This window comes from Pelobates fuscus, chromosome 5 (assembly GCF_036172605.1).
Source record: "Pelobates fuscus isolate aPelFus1 chromosome 5, aPelFus1.pri, whole genome shotgun sequence".
Taxonomy (NCBI): domain Eukaryota; kingdom Metazoa; phylum Chordata; class Amphibia; order Anura; family Pelobatidae; genus Pelobates; species Pelobates fuscus.
Window position 1 is genome coordinate 144155547 of NC_086321.1, and position 18910 is coordinate 144174456.

The following is an 18910-nucleotide window of genomic DNA, read 5'->3' on the forward strand; positions in this document are numbered from 1 at the left end:
ATGTTAAGGATTTAATCGGTACGTGTGAGGTCTGTACTAAGACTAAGCAACCTCATACGCTCCCATGTGGATTTCTGCATCCCTTAGAGGTTCCAGAGAAGCCATGGTCCTGTTTAGCTATGGACTTCATTGTCGATTTACCTATCTCTAAAAAACAGACTGTTATCCTCACCGTGGTTGACAGATTCACCAAGATGGCTCACTTGGTTCCTCTGCCTAAACTCCCGTCTTCCCCCGAATTGGCAGAGATATTCGCAAGGGAGATTTTTCGTTTACATGGGATACCCTCCCAAATTGTGTCTGACAGAGGTTCCCAATTTGTTTCCCGTTTTTGGAGGTCCTTCTGCTCTCAACTGGGTATCAAATTGAATTTCTCTTCTGCCTATCATCCTCAGTCTAACGGAGCTGCTGAACGCACCAACCAAAAGATTGAACAATATTTACGTTGTTTTGTTTCTGAACACCAGGACGATTGGGTTGGTTTGATTCCTTGGGCGGAGTTTGCACACAACAATCTCGTTTGTGATTCTACTCATTCAAGCCCCTTCTTCATGAATTATGGCTTTCATCCATCTATTCTTCCCTCGGCTTCTCCTTCCCAAGGGTTACCGTCGGTTGATGTTCATGTTGCCAATTTGAGGAAGTTGTGGGATCAGACTCGACAAATTCTTCTGCACAATTCTATGCTGGTTAAGAAACACGCTGATAAACGTAGAAGGGCGGCTCCGGTGTTTGTTCCAGGTGATAGAGTATGGTTGAGTACAAGAAACATTCGTTTAAAAGTGCCTTCCATGAAGTTCGCTCCTCGTTATATTGGACCTTACAGGGTGCTGACTCGAATTAACCCAGTTGCGTATCGTCTAGCTCTTCCACCTGCCTTACGCATCCCTAACTCATTTCATGTTTCATTGCTGAAACCTCTAGTCTGTAACAGATTTTCCTCCACGGTCTCCTCCCCTCGCCCTGTTCAGGTGGAGGGTCAGGAGGAGTATGAGGTTAACGCTATCATCGATTCTCGAATCTCCCGGGGGAGAGTACAATATCTGGTCGATTGGAAGGGATATGGTCCTGAGGAGAGGAGTTGGGTGCCTCAAGAGGATGTTCATGCTCCTCGTCTCCGCAGGGCGTTTCACTTCCGCTTCCCATCTCGTGCCGGTTCATTCCGCCCGGTGGGCGTATCTGAGAGGGGGGGTACTGTCAGGGTACCTGAAGTCTCTACCTCTGGGAGAGGTAGAGACTTAGATGTCTATCCATCCGGACGGTCTGTTTCCCCTGTTCCTCGCGGTCCACCCGGTCACATAAACGCCGGCCGCGAGGGAGTCACTTCCTTTTGTAGCATGACGTCCGGAAGTCGACGTCATGACGCCAACCCGGAACGACCTGTCACTCAATTGTTTGGAGACTAATCAGGACTCGTCGGAGGCGTGTCTACCCTTCTGAGCCAGGGTATTTAACAGTGCTTCTCTCATTTGCTCATTGCCCTGTCGTGGTTCTAGCTTGCCTAGTCACACAGTGCTCTGGTATTTTCAGTTATCCCTTTGGTTCCGACCCGGCTTGTTTGACTTACTCTGTTTACCTCTGTTATCCTTGACCCGGCTTGTTCCTCGCTTACCTGTCCTCTCGTTCCCTCGACCTCGGCTTGTCTCTGACCATTCTCTATATTCTCCGTACGTTAGTCCGGCCATTCTAAGGTCCGGTATACGTATCCTGTACCTGTTTGTACTCTGCGTGTTGGATCCCTGTCCCGATCCTGACAGTCCCTTATATAGGCATGTAGCTCCTCCCATAATCAGTTCAACCTACACATACTCTTATCTATCAACCGAATAGAGACTAAATTCCTGTTTGACCACATGGCTTGCCCAGCACAATGGAGGAGGGGAAATACTCGTATATCCTGTATTCCTACACTTGCTCAGTACTCTGTTGATTGTATCTTAGCTACGTGCAAACAACCGACCGATACATCAACATATGCAAGTGCACATACCATGTGGCAATCTTGTCCTAGTAAATTTATTTTTACTGAGATTCCACCACACAACAATATATACAATTATCCAGATATGGCTTTAAATGCGTTTCTTAATTCTTGTGTTGGTTTGGGTATATATGTGGTATAGGCGGATGACTTCCAACGTCCCAATGACTTGATGACGTGTACTGGTACATTGACGCTGGATGCGATGGAGGCTGCTCCTATGCGAAACGAGTGACCAGAGTAGTGAGAAGGTTTGAGACCCAGCATTGTTAGCAGGGATTGTATATATCTCATGAATGCCATGGTGGTGAGTACTGCATGTTGCAGTTTGAATAAAGGTTGGGATGGTAGTGCTGTGGTGTTAAGAAGATAGGCGTCTAAGGCCGCTACTGGACACCATTTGTTTTGTGTAGGGTAATATGTGATCTCCACTGGAGGTGCATGTTGGCTTGTCTTTGACTGGGGTAATGAGAGTATGTAGTGGTCACTATGTTTTTGTAGGTGCTTGTGTAGCAGGCATCTATCCCTTTGAGTGGTTGTGATAGTGGTGAATTCCCTTGGCCTGAGGAACCCGTAGAAGGCTGTGTACATAGCTGTTTTAATGACTGAATTGGCGGTAGAGTGGAAAGGTCTGGAATCTAAAAGGTCGGATAATTACTAAAAAAGTTTATTGAGCGGCTGACGGGTGTGCTTGTCAAAAATCCTGAAAATTGAAACGAGACAGGCTGCCAGCTGCTACATTACTAATACCTGGTACATGGAAGCAAACCAAGTAGAAGTTATGACATGCTGCCAACCACGTGAGTTTTCTAAGAAACCTCATGATTATAAGGGATGATAAAAGGCCTTTGTTGATTATGTGACATGTGGCTTGATTATCTGGGTGGCATCGAACAGACAAGCCTGACCATTGATGTCCCCATGCCACAGCAGCCGCTACAATGGGGTAAATCTCAAAAAGAGCTGAGGTTGTAAAAAAGGACTTCTTCAGGCCACTTACCCCAAAGCCATTTGTTACCAAAGATGGCTGCAAAACCCTTGTTGGATGCTGTGTCTGACCATATGGTTGGCGACATGTCTGATAATGCGGGGAGGAACAAGCTTTTACCATTCCAGCTGGTCAATAACCTCTTCCACATTTGTAGGTCTGCTGTGGCTTGTAGATCCATGGATAGTCTATGGTTCTCGTGTTGGAAGTGGGGAAAAAGACAAAGTAGTCTGGATATGAAAGCCCGTCCTTGAGGGATGATGCGCATGGCGAAGTTTAAGGAACCTATGAGGGACTGGATTTCCTTGCGGTTGCAAGTACCCAGGAAAATGTAGTGATTTATGCTGTTGAGAATGTTGTAAATTTTATCGTGTGGTAAGCTTGCTTGCATGGATGCTGAGTCGAGTTGAATGCCCAGGAATGTAATGATGGTGTCTGGACCTTCTGTTTTCTTGAGGGATACTGGGACACCCAAGTGGTCGAATAGACTAATGGCGTCTTTGAGACTTCTGGGGGGAAGTGAGTTCCCCTCTATCATCAGAAAGTCATCAAGGTAATGGATGACTATGGGGCATCTTGAAATGTTTAGTAGTAACCAGCAAAATGATTCAGCAAAAGTGTCAAAAAAATTTGGGCTACTTTTTGACCCAAAGGTCAAGCGGGAGAAGAAATAGTATTTGTCTGCCCATTTTATGCCATGTAAGTGCCAGAGTGTAGGGTGGATTGGTAGTAATTTGAAGGCGTTTGTAATGTCTGTCTTACTTAACCAAGCTCCAACCCCCGTTTGTGTGATGGCTGTAATGGCGTGATCAATGGTGGCGTATTGTAGAGACAATTCTTCGGAGGGAATGAGGGAGTTGAGACTTGGGGTAGAGGAGGTATGAGGGGCTGAAAGATCAATAATGAGTCTTTGTTTAAGGGAAGTTTTCCCTGTGACAATCCCGATGGGGTTTGTACGCCATGATGTAAATGGTGGGGTTGCAAATGGTCCAAACAAAAACCCTTCTGCCAATTCTTGTGCTATGAGTGTATTTACTGCTGTTGGATTCTGGTTTGCCGACTGTAAATTTGGGCATTCTAGTTGGCCAGTGGGCATATGTATGATGCCTGTGTGGAACCCCTCTGAGAATCCCGTGATGAGGAACTCTACAAGATGTCTGGAGGGGTGATTGGCTAGTAGCGCTGTGAGAACATCAATGTTAACAGATGTTCGGTATGGTTTAGGGTATTTTTTTTAGGACACATGGATTTAGCATGTGCCCTGAAACATTGTGAACAAATATGCAACAATCTACATGCACTAAAACTACATGTGCCACCGTTGAAATTATTGCAAATCTGTGATTTGCCAAAGAAAATGATAGGACCACCAAGATTGTCTCTGGAGTTCTTTCCTGTTCTACCTGCGTAGCTAGTGCTGGGTGCTTGACTGTGATCGTCTGCCGTGCTAGAACAAAAATTTGAGGTGTGTGTAGTAGAAGAGCAGGAGTTTCGAGCCGGTGTTTCGAGCCCTGTGAAGTGTCTACAGAATATTTCCGTGTCTAGTCTGCTCCAGTTGATACGGGTACCATACTGGGAGAGAGCGCCCGACACTTTGGTGGAGAATGACCTATGGTAGTCATAAAAAGCCGGCCCACCATATTTGTTCCCAAGGTCCACCAGCTTGTGCATGTAACGGTCGAATTCCTCTCTTCTATTAGGGTACACTTCACACATAACATCTCTAAATATACCAAAAGCTAAGACAAAATCCGGGATGGTCAGTTTACGGTTTAAGCTGGAGTCTTTGGATCTCTGACCACCACAGATACCTCATCATACATATAAGTCTTATTTTCAACCACATCCTGGGAGGCAATTAGTAAGGATGCTAGATTGACATCTTTGCCCTCCAGGATGTCTTTTTTGATGTGGGCTGGGGTAGTGTGTGCAGGATCAACGTCCTGGGCATCTGACGAGTTAACGTTACCCGTAGGCCGTGGTTCGATTGGTGCGGGTTGAACGTTGTCGGGAAGGCCTGCCTTGGTGAGGGCTGTGGTCACCGCCTCGAGATTAGCCAGTCTGTGGTTGACCTTGCCCATGAAGCTCATGAGTGAGGCCAGCACAGCCTGGATGTCCCCTGAATTGGTGGTGCTGGGGCCTTCCCCTGCTTCCGTGTTGTTGGTTGTCGTGTTTAGGAGTTTAAATAACTCCGCTTTCCTTGCTGTAGCAGGGTAGGGAATTTGCTGTCTCCTTAACTCGGTGGTAATGCGTGGTATTGTCCAGGATCTGATTGACGCTGGACTGGCCATATCTCCCCTGTGTGAAGGTGTCTCGCCCCTAGCTGGGGTACTAGGAAGTGATAACTCCTCACCACTTGCATGAGACATTGTTTAACTAAAATAAAAGGTAAAATTATTATATGAACCGGGTGTTTTAGTACTGGCTTGCTAGCTATGCCGTAAGGCGAAATGATTATGCTCGAGTTTGTGACTGGTGAGGCCCTGCTAGTGCCAAGTGGCTTGAGAGGCTCTATCTATGTGTTGGCTCGATGGGATTTTTGTGGCCACCAATCGTAGTGGCAGGATGTTGGCCTCTCGGTGACATTATTCAGAAAAAGGAAAGGGAGTGACTGGTGAGGCCCTCTCTATGTTATATGCGAGTTGACTAGCTCACGAGTGGCTCGAGGGATGTGTGCCTCCGAGTATGAGGCGCATTGTTGGCCTTGCAGGACCGCTATTCCGAAGCATGGTGCAGAGAAGGAGAAATACCAGCTATTGGCCCCTATGACCCTGTCTGCCAGTACTTATCTATATTTTTGGGGAATCATATTTGGATATACTGTGAGCAGTTGTACGTACCTGGAAGTATAATTTAAGAACTAGACAATCCGTATAGGTGGCAGTAGATACCTGTAACTAAATAGATGGAAACCGTATGAAAATAAATACAATTGGCATGATCAATTTCTTAATAATGTTTGTATATTTGACCCGTAGAGGTCAGTGGTGATGATGTTTGTAAGATATCCGCACGTTATGTGCTTGCTAGGTTGCAGGTGGCTGAGTTAGTGTTTTGTAGTACGTTGAACGTAGTAGTGTGGCATGGATTTAAGTTTAGTTTTATATGAAATGTACGTATATTTGATTTAAGGTTTCCCAGTTAGGGGATTTGCTATTTGTGTGTGGGGAGGTAATTAAGTTAAATAGGTGATTTGTACTATGTATGCGACGAATATGTTATGTGGTATTTTAAATGTAACGATTGGCTATTTATCAAATATATATATATATATATATATATATATGTGTCCGTAATTTTATCGTGTGGATTGATCGTGTTGTTTGTTTGGTATATTAGTTTAGGGGTCAGTGTTTGTAAAGCCCCGTATTGAAACATATGATGAAGTGGTCTGTAGGTGGTCGTGTAGGTAACATATGTACCATATATATATATATATATATATATATATATATATATATATATGTATATAGAGGTCCATGGGGATGATGTTAAATGTCAATGTATGTTGGCCTGTAGGTGGCAGTGTAGAGCAGCCGTTGCCATGTGTATTGAGACAGGTAATTAACCCATGTATGGTTTGAAATATGTATGAAAAAAATGTCCGTGTAGCGCGTGTTGAGTGCTATTTAGACAAAGTTAAACATATAATGGATGTATATGTTTTTGGTATGTTATGGCCGTATTTTTTGATGTATGTGATAAATGCGCAGAGGTACCTTTTAAACGTAGGCAATATTCCAGATGAAAAATAAGTTTAATAACACATTACTTAGCCCAGTCATGTGTTTAACCGTAAAACCAGGACAAGTATATGTGTACCATGTGTGGCTGTATGGAAATATACACCCCGGACAATTATATGTGTGTACCATGTGCGGCTGTATGGAAATATATATGGTGGTGGGTTATCTGGCAACCGCATGAGCTTGCCATAACTAACTGACAATAGATTAGTGTTTTATGTGATTTTAGTATGGTGTAGCCTGTGAGGGTAACAGGTAGGCAGTAATTTTGGATATTGTGGGAAGGTTTAATGGTGACGCCGAAGCATGGTTAATTGGTACAGTTGCCTGCTGTGCCCGTGACAATTGAAGTAACCGTTAAATCATATTAACGCTGAGGTTGTTTTAATGTGCCGTGTTGCCGCTAGAATGGTGATTGATTGCAGTATGGAGTGTATGATTTAACGGTGCATGAGTATCAATATGTCTGTTTGAACGAGTGTATAGGAATACAGAATGCTTTTCCACTTTATAGATATGTATATGTGATTTATTTAAATAACCAATAATCAATATTCTCGTTTGGGACTATGTAGAAACATATATACGAGCGGAATTTTAAATAAGCATGGTAGTTTTATTACCCGAACCGCAAGGTGCACAAAACGGTTTGCATAGAGAGTGGGATATGACAGTTGAAAATCTGAATAGTGACCGTAAAGTGAGGACCGTGCCCGTGAGCGATGCCGTGGGACTGTTGCCTGGCGTAACGGGAAGGTAACTTACGGTATGTGAGTCACTAGAACGTGATCTGCGGCGATAGAAGAAGCAAGAAGCTGGTCAGACGGAAAAGCCTGCTGCTGGATTCCTAGACACAGTTTCAGCGTGGAAGACCTCGTGAGAAGACTGAAGTTTTCCAAAATGGCGACTGGATGAACCGGAAGTGCATTCAGACGCTGACCTTGATCGGTAAGGAGTCAGGTAAGAGGTGTAGCTTATATAGGGGAGTAAGTTAACTTAAGCCCCTCCCACAAATACAGGCCAACCGGCCTTACTACATATAAAACATTAACAAACAGGGTTATTTACTAAAGTGGGAATTCAGAGTGAATGCAAAATTTGGCTATATAGACCCTGAATTTCAAATTTAGGGTCTAAATAGCCAAACTGGAACATTCTCTAAGTCAGCTATGCTTTCCATTCAGCATCTCTGGCCTTAAAGGAACACTATATTGTTAGGAATACAAAAATATTCCTCTAAATGGTTGAAAAAAAAAACACTTTTTACACTTAGCTGATTCCTGCACCAAGGTTCCTTGGCACTGAATCATTCTTTGCCTCCTCTGACATCAGCGTGATTTTGAAACCTAATGCATATGTGTGGCAAGTTCTGCGCATGCATTAGTCCTTCCCCATAGGAAAGCATTTGATTGATGATTTTTTATGGGGATTTTGAAGATTCTGGACATCGTCTTGCAAAGCGTCCAGCGTCGTTTCATGGAGTCAAATTTTATGTAACTCAAGGAAGTACCTTTAGTGACTGTCTGGGAGGCAGCCATCAGAGGCAGTCTTAAGCCTGCAATATAAACAATACTGTTTCTCCAAAACTGTACAGGGACATTGTACCATGACCACCTTAATGAGATAAAGTGGTCTGGATACCTATGGTGTCACTTACAATTGGCAATTCATTTTAAATACACCTTAAATTCTCACTTTTTTAAATAACCCTGAAAGTCTTTACTAGTTAAACAAAAGTCAGTACTTTATGTTATACTGCCAACACAATAAAAATATGTAATTTTGAAAAGTCTTAGTTAGTAGACAAACAGCTCATCATAATGCTTAACCCTTTAGCCAATGAGTTGGATAGTTATATGTGAGGTAAGTTATAACAATTTTTTGACATAAGAACTATAAAAAGATCTCTTGAGTATCAGACCAAGCCCCTCAGGTCTACATAATGGTTTAATTGGACCTTCCCTATCTTAGATCTCAAACACACACTGCTAAACATTATAAAGTGGGGAATATAACCATCAGAGTCAATTAGCCCAATTCTATAGCTAACGTATAATAAAGAAAGACTTGCTTGAAATGCCAGGCTTATTACGAACATGTGGTCAGTACTCACCTGCACAAGTCCATGAGCATGTTCATATACTGTTTGATGAGGCTTTACAAAGTGGTTACCCTTGCTACATCATGATGCCCTTCTATGTATGATAGATGAGGCAGGGCTGGGTTTTTTTTTTTTGTCTTTTGTTCTTGGACATTTCCAATTACTTCATCGGATAGGAATGACAGCAAAGTGCTTGGACCTTTGACTTCTTTATGTGCCAAATGCCTAGTGATAAAACTAATAAATATGATTGTAAGGGCAATAAGTCAGTTTGCTGAGTCAGATATCGGGAATAATCTAACACTAGACTTATACAGATGGAATGTACTCTAATGAATATCCTATAGGCTCTTTTCAAAAATTCTGCATCTGATTGTGTTCTGTAACTGGTTATAGGACTCTTTGTGGCCACACATTTACACTACCATAATAGCACTCTGTTCTCACTTCACTGTTTTGCCTATTCATATTCAGGAGAGTGAAACCTAATATAGTGAAAGGCATATTCCTTCCAAAGGACGTTGAATTGTTCTGAATTCTTTTCATTTGCCTCGATGCCCTTTGTCATTTTTTTATTTGAAACAAAGGATACAAATAAAAGAGGAAATTGCTGATAAGGTTCCTTTCAGCACAAATCCATAATTCATCCAGCGATCCTTATCGGAGAATGATTAAGCAATGGGAAGCCAGGGTTAGCTTGAATTCATTCTCCTCGGGGAAACATAGACTGCAGTGTGTGAATTTAACTATTAATTGTCCTGTCACTGACACTAACCACCTCCCGAGAGGCTCTTAGTTTAACCTGGCTATTCATTAATAAGGTTTTAGACATGTTATGGCAAAAAGAATGAAAGAAAGATAGAACTGCATGAGGTGTGAATGCCCGGAATTTACTTCCCTCTGGTGCACTCTTGTGGCTAGATACAGTACAAACAAATTAAATAACCTTACGAATGTGTACACAATGCAAATAACGATGGACCCAAACAGTATAAGAAAACCATTGTTTTATTACATTTTCAGAGCTCTTTATCCTCAGAGTTATGAGACGTAACATAATATGAATTGCAAAGACATAGGTAATATAATGCAGATGCCTGTATAGCATAACTGAAGTTGGGAGAAGAATGCAATATTTTTATACTGAGATACATGCAAAGCTCGATGGCTAGTGGTATTCCTCAAACATTATGCTATGAAATCTATGTTAAAAAAAAATCTAAAAAAAATAGTCAAGAACTGTCAATTCTACAAAAATAATATTGGTATCCATGCTATTATTATGTATGTGTATAAATATAAATTTTAGAGATCTTAAGGAAGTCAAGCATTCACATGTAAGAAAAATTAGAAAATCAAAAGCAATATAGTGTACTCTGTATGTAAGGTATATATCCTCTTTCAACATTGCAAGGCAAATATTATGAAGATTTATTCATCCAGATTCGTTTTTGAACCTGACTATGTAGTCTATTAACACTGTAAATGTGTGAACTCTTTTTTTATATCCCACCAAAAACTTGTTTAAAAAACTTGTCTAAGAGTTATCACTTGATATTCCGATTCCTGATTCCCCACGCACTATAATCTCAGGGGAAGCAACTCGCACAGCCCCAGACATATTCAGATTGGTTCTTGATTCAGAATCGACAGTGAATTCAATGGATGCACGCCAGGCTGCTTGCCAATCAAGTAGGCTGACTTGTCAAGTGCCGACCATGCAAGGAGCATGGTTTCAGTGCCCTCTGTAGGTTTCTAATGCCTTGATCATAGCACAAGAGCATTTATTGATGCTCTCATGCTCTGTTTGTTGGGGACAGTAACCTGGTATCCCTAAAGTGGAACAGCAGGATGACTGCCAAAATTAGGATGGTTGTGAGGTCTGTTCTAATGTGAGACTAGGTTTTGCTTGCTGCTGTATCTAACTAGGTATAACTAGCTACTTGCAGGAGCATTGGAAACAACTTTGAGTGGTAGACAGTAGATGTAATTGTTTCATTATTCCTCTGAGAGACTAGGCTACCAATCAGGGCCGGCCTTAGGGGTGTGCGAGCTGTGCGGCCGCACAAATTTGCAGCGGGGGCGGAGCTTACCGTGTGGTGGGGGCGGAGCTAAAAGCGCCGGAAAACTGCTGCAGGGGAAGCAGGAAGGAGTCCCTGCTTCCCCACCAAACAGTCACCAGGAGCTGCACTGCGTCCACAATGAACTCCACAGGTAACTGTGTGATTATCAGGTGAGTGTGACTCTCTGCCTGTGTGTATTACTGTCTGTGTGTGTGTGTATATATGACTGTCTGCCTGTGTGTATTACTGTCTGTGTGTGTGTGTATATGACTGTCTGCCTCTGTGTGTCTGTGTGTATTACTGTCTGTGTGTGTGTGTGTGTGTGTGTGTGTATGACTCTCTGCCTGTGTGTATTACTGTCTGTGTGTATGACTGTCTGCCTCTGTGTGTCTGTGTGTATGACTGTCTGCCTGTGTGTGTGTATTACTGTCTGTGTGTGTGTGTGTGTGTGTGTGTGTGTGTGACTGTCTGCCTCTGTGTGTATGTGTATATGACTGTCTGCCTCTGTGTGTCTGTGTGTATGACTGTCTGCCTCTGTGTGTCTGTGTGTATGACTGTCTGCCTGTGTGTGTGTATTACTGCCTGTGTGTGTGTGTGTGTATGACTGTCTGCCTGTGTGTGTGTGTATTACTGTCTGTGTGTGTGTATGACTGTCTGCCTCTGTGTGTGTGTGTATTACTGTCTGTGTGTGTGTATGACTGTCTGCCTCTGTGTGTCTGTGTGTATGACTGTCTGCCTGTGTGTATTACTGCCTCTGTGTGTCTGTGTGTATGACTGTCTGCCTCTGTGTGTCTGTGTGTATGACTGTCTGCCTCTGTGTGTGTATTACTGCCTCTGTGTGTGTATTACTGCCTCTGTGTGTGTGTGTATTACTGTCTGTGTGTGTGTGTGTATGACTGTCTGCCTCTGTGTGTGTATTACTGTCTGTGTGTGTGTGTGTGTGTATGACTGTCTGCCTCTGTGTGTGTATTACTGTCTGTGTGTGTGTGTGTGTGTGTATGACTGTCTGCCTCTGTGTGTCTGTGTGTATGACTGTCTGCCTGTGTGTGTGTGTTTGTGTGTATTACTGTCTGTGTGTGTGTATGACTGTCTGCCTGTGTGTATGACTGTCTGCGTGTGTCTGTGTGTATGACTGTCTGCGTGTGTGTGTGTGTGTATGACTGTCTGCCTCTGTGTGTGTCTGTGTGTATGACTGTGTGTGTCTGTGTGTATTACTGTCTGCCTCTGTGTGTGTCTGTGTGTATTACTGTCTGTGTCTGTGTGTATGACTGACTGTCTGCCTGTGTGTGTCTGTGTGTGTGTGTGAGACTGTCTGCCTTTGTGTGTCTGTGTGTGTGTGTATGACTGTCTGCCTGTGTGTGTGTGTGTATGTCTTCCTGTGTGTGTGTCACATACAACCAATACACGCATATCACACACTGTTAATACACCCATTACAAATATCACACATACCATACATATCACACACAGTCATCACGCCTACTATCACATACACAGACAACACAAACATTACAGCATACATGGATGACGGGGGGGGCGCTGTGAATATTTTTCGCACAGGGCGTCTAAATGCCTAAGGCCGGCCCTGCTACCAATATACAGTTGTTAAAAAAATTATTTGCTTTTTGTTAACCGTTTGGTGAAATAAAATCCTTATTTTGAGGAATGTGATGTGTTCACTATTAAAGAAAATAAATTATTCTTGCCTAGTCTGAGTCATTGATTCTAGTGTAAGACTAGCTTCATTTGCAGCTTTACCTAGCTATTAGCTACTTCTGTGGACATTTGAAACAACTTTGTGTGGGAGATAGGAGATTGGTAGGCATTTTGTCACTGATGTTTGTTTAAACATTTGTTTAAACAATCAACATTAGCATTAATTAACCAATTGCTACAGGGTTTACAGGGCTGTGCTGAGACAGTTTTTAATGCCAAAGATGCAAACCCACCTGCATCTTAAGCAGACATAAAGCAAAGAGTGGGGGCTAATGCATTTTGCCCAGAAGCAACGTTTGGGATCACTTTTAATGCCTATGAGAAGGTCGACTTGCAAAGTCCAAATTGTGCTGCAAGGAACTGAGTTAATGAACAAGTGAAGGGTCATTTCACTAATGCCAGTATGAAGTAACATCTGCAGATATAGCACATTTCTGTATTACTGTGGGAAAAAGCAGAACATAAAGTACTAGGACAGGCAGCATATCTAACTCTGTTCAGTTGTCAACACCTACCACCAGTGCTACCTCCAATATTCCTTTACCACCCTTAGGTAGAGCAGATATGATGGTAAGGATAATCAAAAGAGGCAGACTGGACAGGTACAGATGGGCCCCTTATCACTTGAATAAAAAAAAAAAAAAACAGAAAAATGTTTCCAGAAAAAGTTCCACTTGGATACCTACTGCCAGCTTAACTTGCACACTCTTTAAGTTGTTTTACAAATTTGTGATTTTTTATTTTGATTTTAAGTAAAAGATTGATTATTTAATGTCATGGTTACGTATGGGGAACCCAACACTCACATACCCTACTGCTGGTGCTTTGGAAATTGCAATCAGCTTCATCCCTCACTAATATATAAAGCAAGTGGCTGCAGTTTACTGGACACGTGAACAACGCCTGCAGCATGGCAGGTCTTTTTTTTTTAGCTCTTTGGCGGAAACAAAGTATTCTAAAATATGCTGGTGCTAGTTGTCATGCCTTTGTTCAGTAACCAAAAATAAAATTACTACTGCTTCTTCCCCTACTTTAAAATGCCTTTCAATGTAGTGTCCCTGCCTGACTGAGTCTTGTGGTGCGGCTCTGCCTTCTACCTCTGAAGATGCATTTGTGAGAAGCCAATAAGGCACTGTTTTTTCCTGCCATGCAGGCACATCTTTTTCTTAAGAAAAAGTGAGTGAGCATGGGTAAATTATGACCCTCTCACCTCTTCCACCATGAGAAGAGCCACACACCCAGTCTCTTAGAGTGGGACAAAAACAGCAACCTAGTAACTGCAAACTCAACTAGACATGGCAAAATCCCTACAATAAAAGGCATTTGAAAAAAAAAAAGATTTAATGAAAAATAAAATGAAAGGAGTGAATGGACAAATAAAAAAAATCTGCTAAAGTGGTCCTGAAGAACTGAAATACTTTTTCCCTGCACAAGTCATACATATATATATATATATATATATATATATATATATATACACACACATATACAGGTATGTATATATTTAAGTGAGTGTTTATATATCTACTATATGTAGACATACTTATTTTAGCTGACCTTTTTCTATTTCCCAATGTACTAAATGCATATAAGTACTGCTGTAATCTCTCTGTACCATACCATGCCCTAGTGCTTCCATACATTGGAATACCTTATCAGCCTAAGGGACAGAGGGGCACGAAGCATGCTCACAGAATGGAAAGATCTGTACATTCAGTTCTTGATCTCACAAAGGAGACACGGTTAATTGCTTTGTAACAGAGAGCGTATTGAAGTATGAAAACAATCTGCCTGGCCTGATAACTATCCCATGTTAACGTATTGAGATATGATTAGTTTTTTTTATCACTAAATTAAATTCCCCCTATTGCCTGTCGTCTTGTATTAGATCTTTTGAAATCTTAATAGACTTCAAGCAGCAAGTGTGGAGGAAGCAGATAACTCACTTATAGGCCAGCTGGAGAAAAAGGTAGGAGTCAGCCAACATTGTTTAAAGCGAGCTGAGTTCATCCAATAGGAACTCTTCTTATTTCACGCCATGTGTTAAGTACAAAGGTTCCAATTAGTATCTTGTGTTTGACTGCATTAATCATAAACAAATTTGAAATGTGTTTTAATATTATTAGTCAATGTATAACTTTATTATTTATAACTAGTTTGTCTGGTAGGAGCTAATATATATATTTACGAGTTTCCACAGTTTTTGGTCGAGGGGTTCGGAGATCTCCTGGTTCATTGTTATATACACATTTCTCTCCAATCCCACTACACTGAGGAGTGAATTGAAGTAACTGTGGCATTGTCTAGAGCAGGGGTAGGCAACCTTTTAGCAGCACTGTGCCTATATAGGAGTGTGATGTCCCGTAGCGTGCCGGTCCTATTTTTTTTAAATTGAGGTGTGTATGCTGCCGTATTCTGCTTTTGTTATTTTTACTGTGATTGCTTTTGTATTGTTGTATTTGTGCATATAGGAGCTATTATATTGTATATGTTCATTAGTAGTTTATGGTATCGTGTATGATACTTATGAATGTGGGCTGTGTATGGGGGCTGCGTGTGTGGATGGATATGTCACATTGTGTGTTTGGTAGTGTGTGTATGTGTGGGGGCTGTTTGGTGTATTGCATGTGAGAGGCTGCATGTGGGTTTGTGTGCATGTATGTGGATTGTTAGCAGGCTACGTTTGGGCGGATTGTGTGTATGTTTGTTTGTGGGCTGTTCGTATTATTTGTATGAGGGGAGGGTTATTCTGCATTTCTGTGTATATCTAGCAGTGTTGGTGACTTCCCTGGGTTCCAGTGGGGACCAGGCTGGCCAGGTACAGGTCAAGGACTGGAGCTGCAACAGCAGCTGCAGGCTGCTCTATTACAGATCTGAGATCACTTCCTCTACGTGCTGCAATGCATAAATTGAGGATTGTCCTTCACCACCTCTTCGTATTAGCAGATATCTGAAGTTTTACTGGGACTCCTGATAGACCAGAGCCTATTTGGCTCTAGCAGCCTTGAGTGCCGTGCAAAGACACCTCGAGTGCCGTGCATGGCACTAGTGCCGTAGGTTGCCTACCCCTGGTCTAGAGCAACATAAGAAATCTCGATAAATAAAGGTAGTTACAGGACAAAAGTTAGCTAGCAACATGTATTGACATAGAAACTGCTTATTTCAGTTCTGTTCATTTTATTAGTAAAAAAAACTGCACATGAATTTGTACTACTTGACACATGTAATTAAATAGATTATGACAATAAATACCTGTGCAACCAATTTGGAGCATAGTATACTAAATATTCACATACATTAAAAAACATATATAAAAGCCACCCACAAACATAAAGCACAACATAAATTGTGCAAATAGTGAGCACATTGAGCCAAAAGGGCTCTTCTCTCCAGTATGGTTGCTTTACAGATTTCAAAATATTCCAAGGAAAAGGTCCTCAGCTGGTTAATATGCGGTGTCTGGATGTGGCAATAATTCAGTTCCAAGGGAATAGCTCTACATGTTAATATTCTTCAACTTCCTCAGGAGATCAGCTAATCTTTTTTCCCAATTGTCTTTATAGAAAGGGCTTCTAATGTAATTCTCATCACCTGTGATGTGGCTCTCACCTTTAGTGATGTAAGCAACCAAAGTGACTTCATCATTGCTGCACGTGCGCATATTTAACAAATAAAACCCCATCCCAAATAAAAACAAATGGAAATAGGGTTGCTGCAAACCTAAAGAAGCTATTCTTCCGCCCTCCAGTAGCACAACTGCACACTCTGTACTACTTCAAAAACTTTATAATACTTTAATTTATTAACTGGCACACATCCCAATATTGTCCAATCTCTGTGTGAACTAGCTATCAGTCAATTAACCTTTATAAAGTGCTGATATAAAAATGGGTACTGGTGGAACGGTAAATACCAAACACCAAAAAACAGAAAATAATTGAATTTCAGAGTGCTGTGACTTAAAAGAAATATAAAATAACATATTAGTAGGAGTAGGAATGTAATTTGTTACACTGTAGTGGTGTGGTTCAGTACTGTGGCAAAACAGATACAACTCTACAGGAAAGGTTGTTGGAACACTGGTGGCAAAAAAATAAGAGTACAAAACATAGACATTGCTAAAATTGCCCTGAATTTAGTTTTAATAATGTTCTGTGCGTTTGAATACATATGGTGCAACCACATTGGGGTGGAGGGAGTATAGGAGTGTTTTGATTTAGTTTTTACTAAAAAAAGACACTGAAAGGATTTGTAAACTAAAACCATTAAGACAAAATGGGTTTAATAATGATATTGATATTTTAGCTTTTATGAATTAATTACAGTTCTTTTTTTTTTAATTCTTTATTTATTCCACAGTCATAAACTGTGTACATAAGTGTACATAAACTGTGTACATAAGTGTGCATAAACTGTGTACAAACAATAGAATCACATCTCAAAGGAACTAATGTTTAAAGTGACACTTTAGAGAGTTAAGTAGATTCAAAATGAGAATGCAGTTAAAGGAAAAACATATCAGGAAAGACAGCTCCACAAGTTAGGTTAACGCTGCAGAGTGAATGATTGGAGCTGGAGAGGTTGTTGTAATAAGGAGCAGTGATGGTTGAGGTTTTGTAAAGAAAAAACAAACAGAGAAAGAAAGAAAAAAACATACTCCCATCAGAAAGAAATAACAGAAAATCCCATAATTGCTGTGTTAGTTGCACCATAGGTCGCCGAAACATGAGAACGGTTTTAGCAGGGTCCCAGACTGAAGTGGCTGCAGGCTGGGAGTTGAGGCCAAGGTCTAGCTTAGCCATTTCTGAGACATCGGACACTTTGTATTCTGCTTCCTGGAGCTGGGACATGAGGTAGCGAGGAGAACCCTGTCTGTATTTCAGGTCATTGGTAGTTAAAATAGATGTTAGAGGTCGGAGAGTCATCCTCCACTGCAAGGTTGTGCGGAATAGATCGGAGAAGAATGTGAGATCCATCTCTTCAAATCGATATTGAGTCTTCCCCCTTGCATTCAGTAAAGCAGTTTTATCCAGCCCATTCTGAAATTGTATCAGGATATCACTGGAGGTAGATGCTGTTTTTGGCTGGGTTTTTGGGCAGATGGAACATCCCATCAAGAGTTATGCCCTTTGCTTGTTTTGGGGGTAGTAGAGCTGTAAACATCCTGTGCAAGAAATGTGGCATTTCTGCCATGGTGATGCTATTAGACAGGCCACTGATTTTAAGGTGCTTCCACCGTCTCCTATCTTCCTGTGCTGCCAGATTATTATTATTATTATTATTTTATTATTTATATAGCGCCAACAAATTCCGTAGCGCTGTACAATGGGTGGACTAACAGACACATAATCAGACCACTGGACGTACAGGAACAGAGGGGGTTGAGGGCCCTGCTCAATGAGCTTACATGCTAGAGGAAGTGGGGTATAGTGACACAAACGGGTTAAAGTAGGGGAATTAAATAGTTTGTTAGAGAAGGGTTTATTGAGTGCTTGGTAGGTCATTTTTGACAGTTGCAGGAAAGGAGTCATGGGGTGGGGGATGAGAAGCCTGCTGACAGTTTAATTGATACGCTTTAACGAAGAAGTGAGTTTTCAAAGATTTTTTGAAGGAGTGGAGGCTGGGTGAAAGTCTGATTGAGGAGGGAAGGGAGTTCCACAGAATAGGTGCAGCCCTAGAGAAGTCTTGAAGGCGAGCGTCAGAGGTGGGGATCCGGGCAGAGGATAGGCGTAGGTCTTGGGATGAGCGCAGGGGTCTTGACGGGACATACTTGTGTATGAGGGAGGATAGGTATGTTGGAGCAGCATTATGTAGGGATTTGTAAGCAAGCGCCAGAATTTTGAATTGGGCCCTATATCTAACTGGAAGCCAATGCAGGGACTGACAGAGCGTGGAGGCGTGGGAGGTGCGACCGGACAGGAAAATAAGCCTCGCAGCCGCATTCATTACAGATTGCAGCGGTGCAAGCTGGGAACATGTAAGACCGGTCAGAAGGGGATTGCAGTAGTCGAGGCGAGAGAGAACAACAGCATGAACCAATATCTTAGCCGCGTCTGGCGTTAGATATGGGCGGATGCGCGCTATGTTCTTGAGTTGGAAGCGACAGGATTTGACTATCGATTGGACATGGGGAATAAAAGAGAGGTCAGAATCGAAAAGAACCCCTAGGCAGCGAGCCTGCGAGGTAGAGGTGATAGTAGCGCCGTTGACTTGGATGGAGACAACAGGAGTAGCAGCACTTGAGGGAGGAAAAACTAGAAGTTCTGTTTTGGACAGGTTGAGTTTAAGGAAGTGAGCAGCCATCCAGTTGGAAAT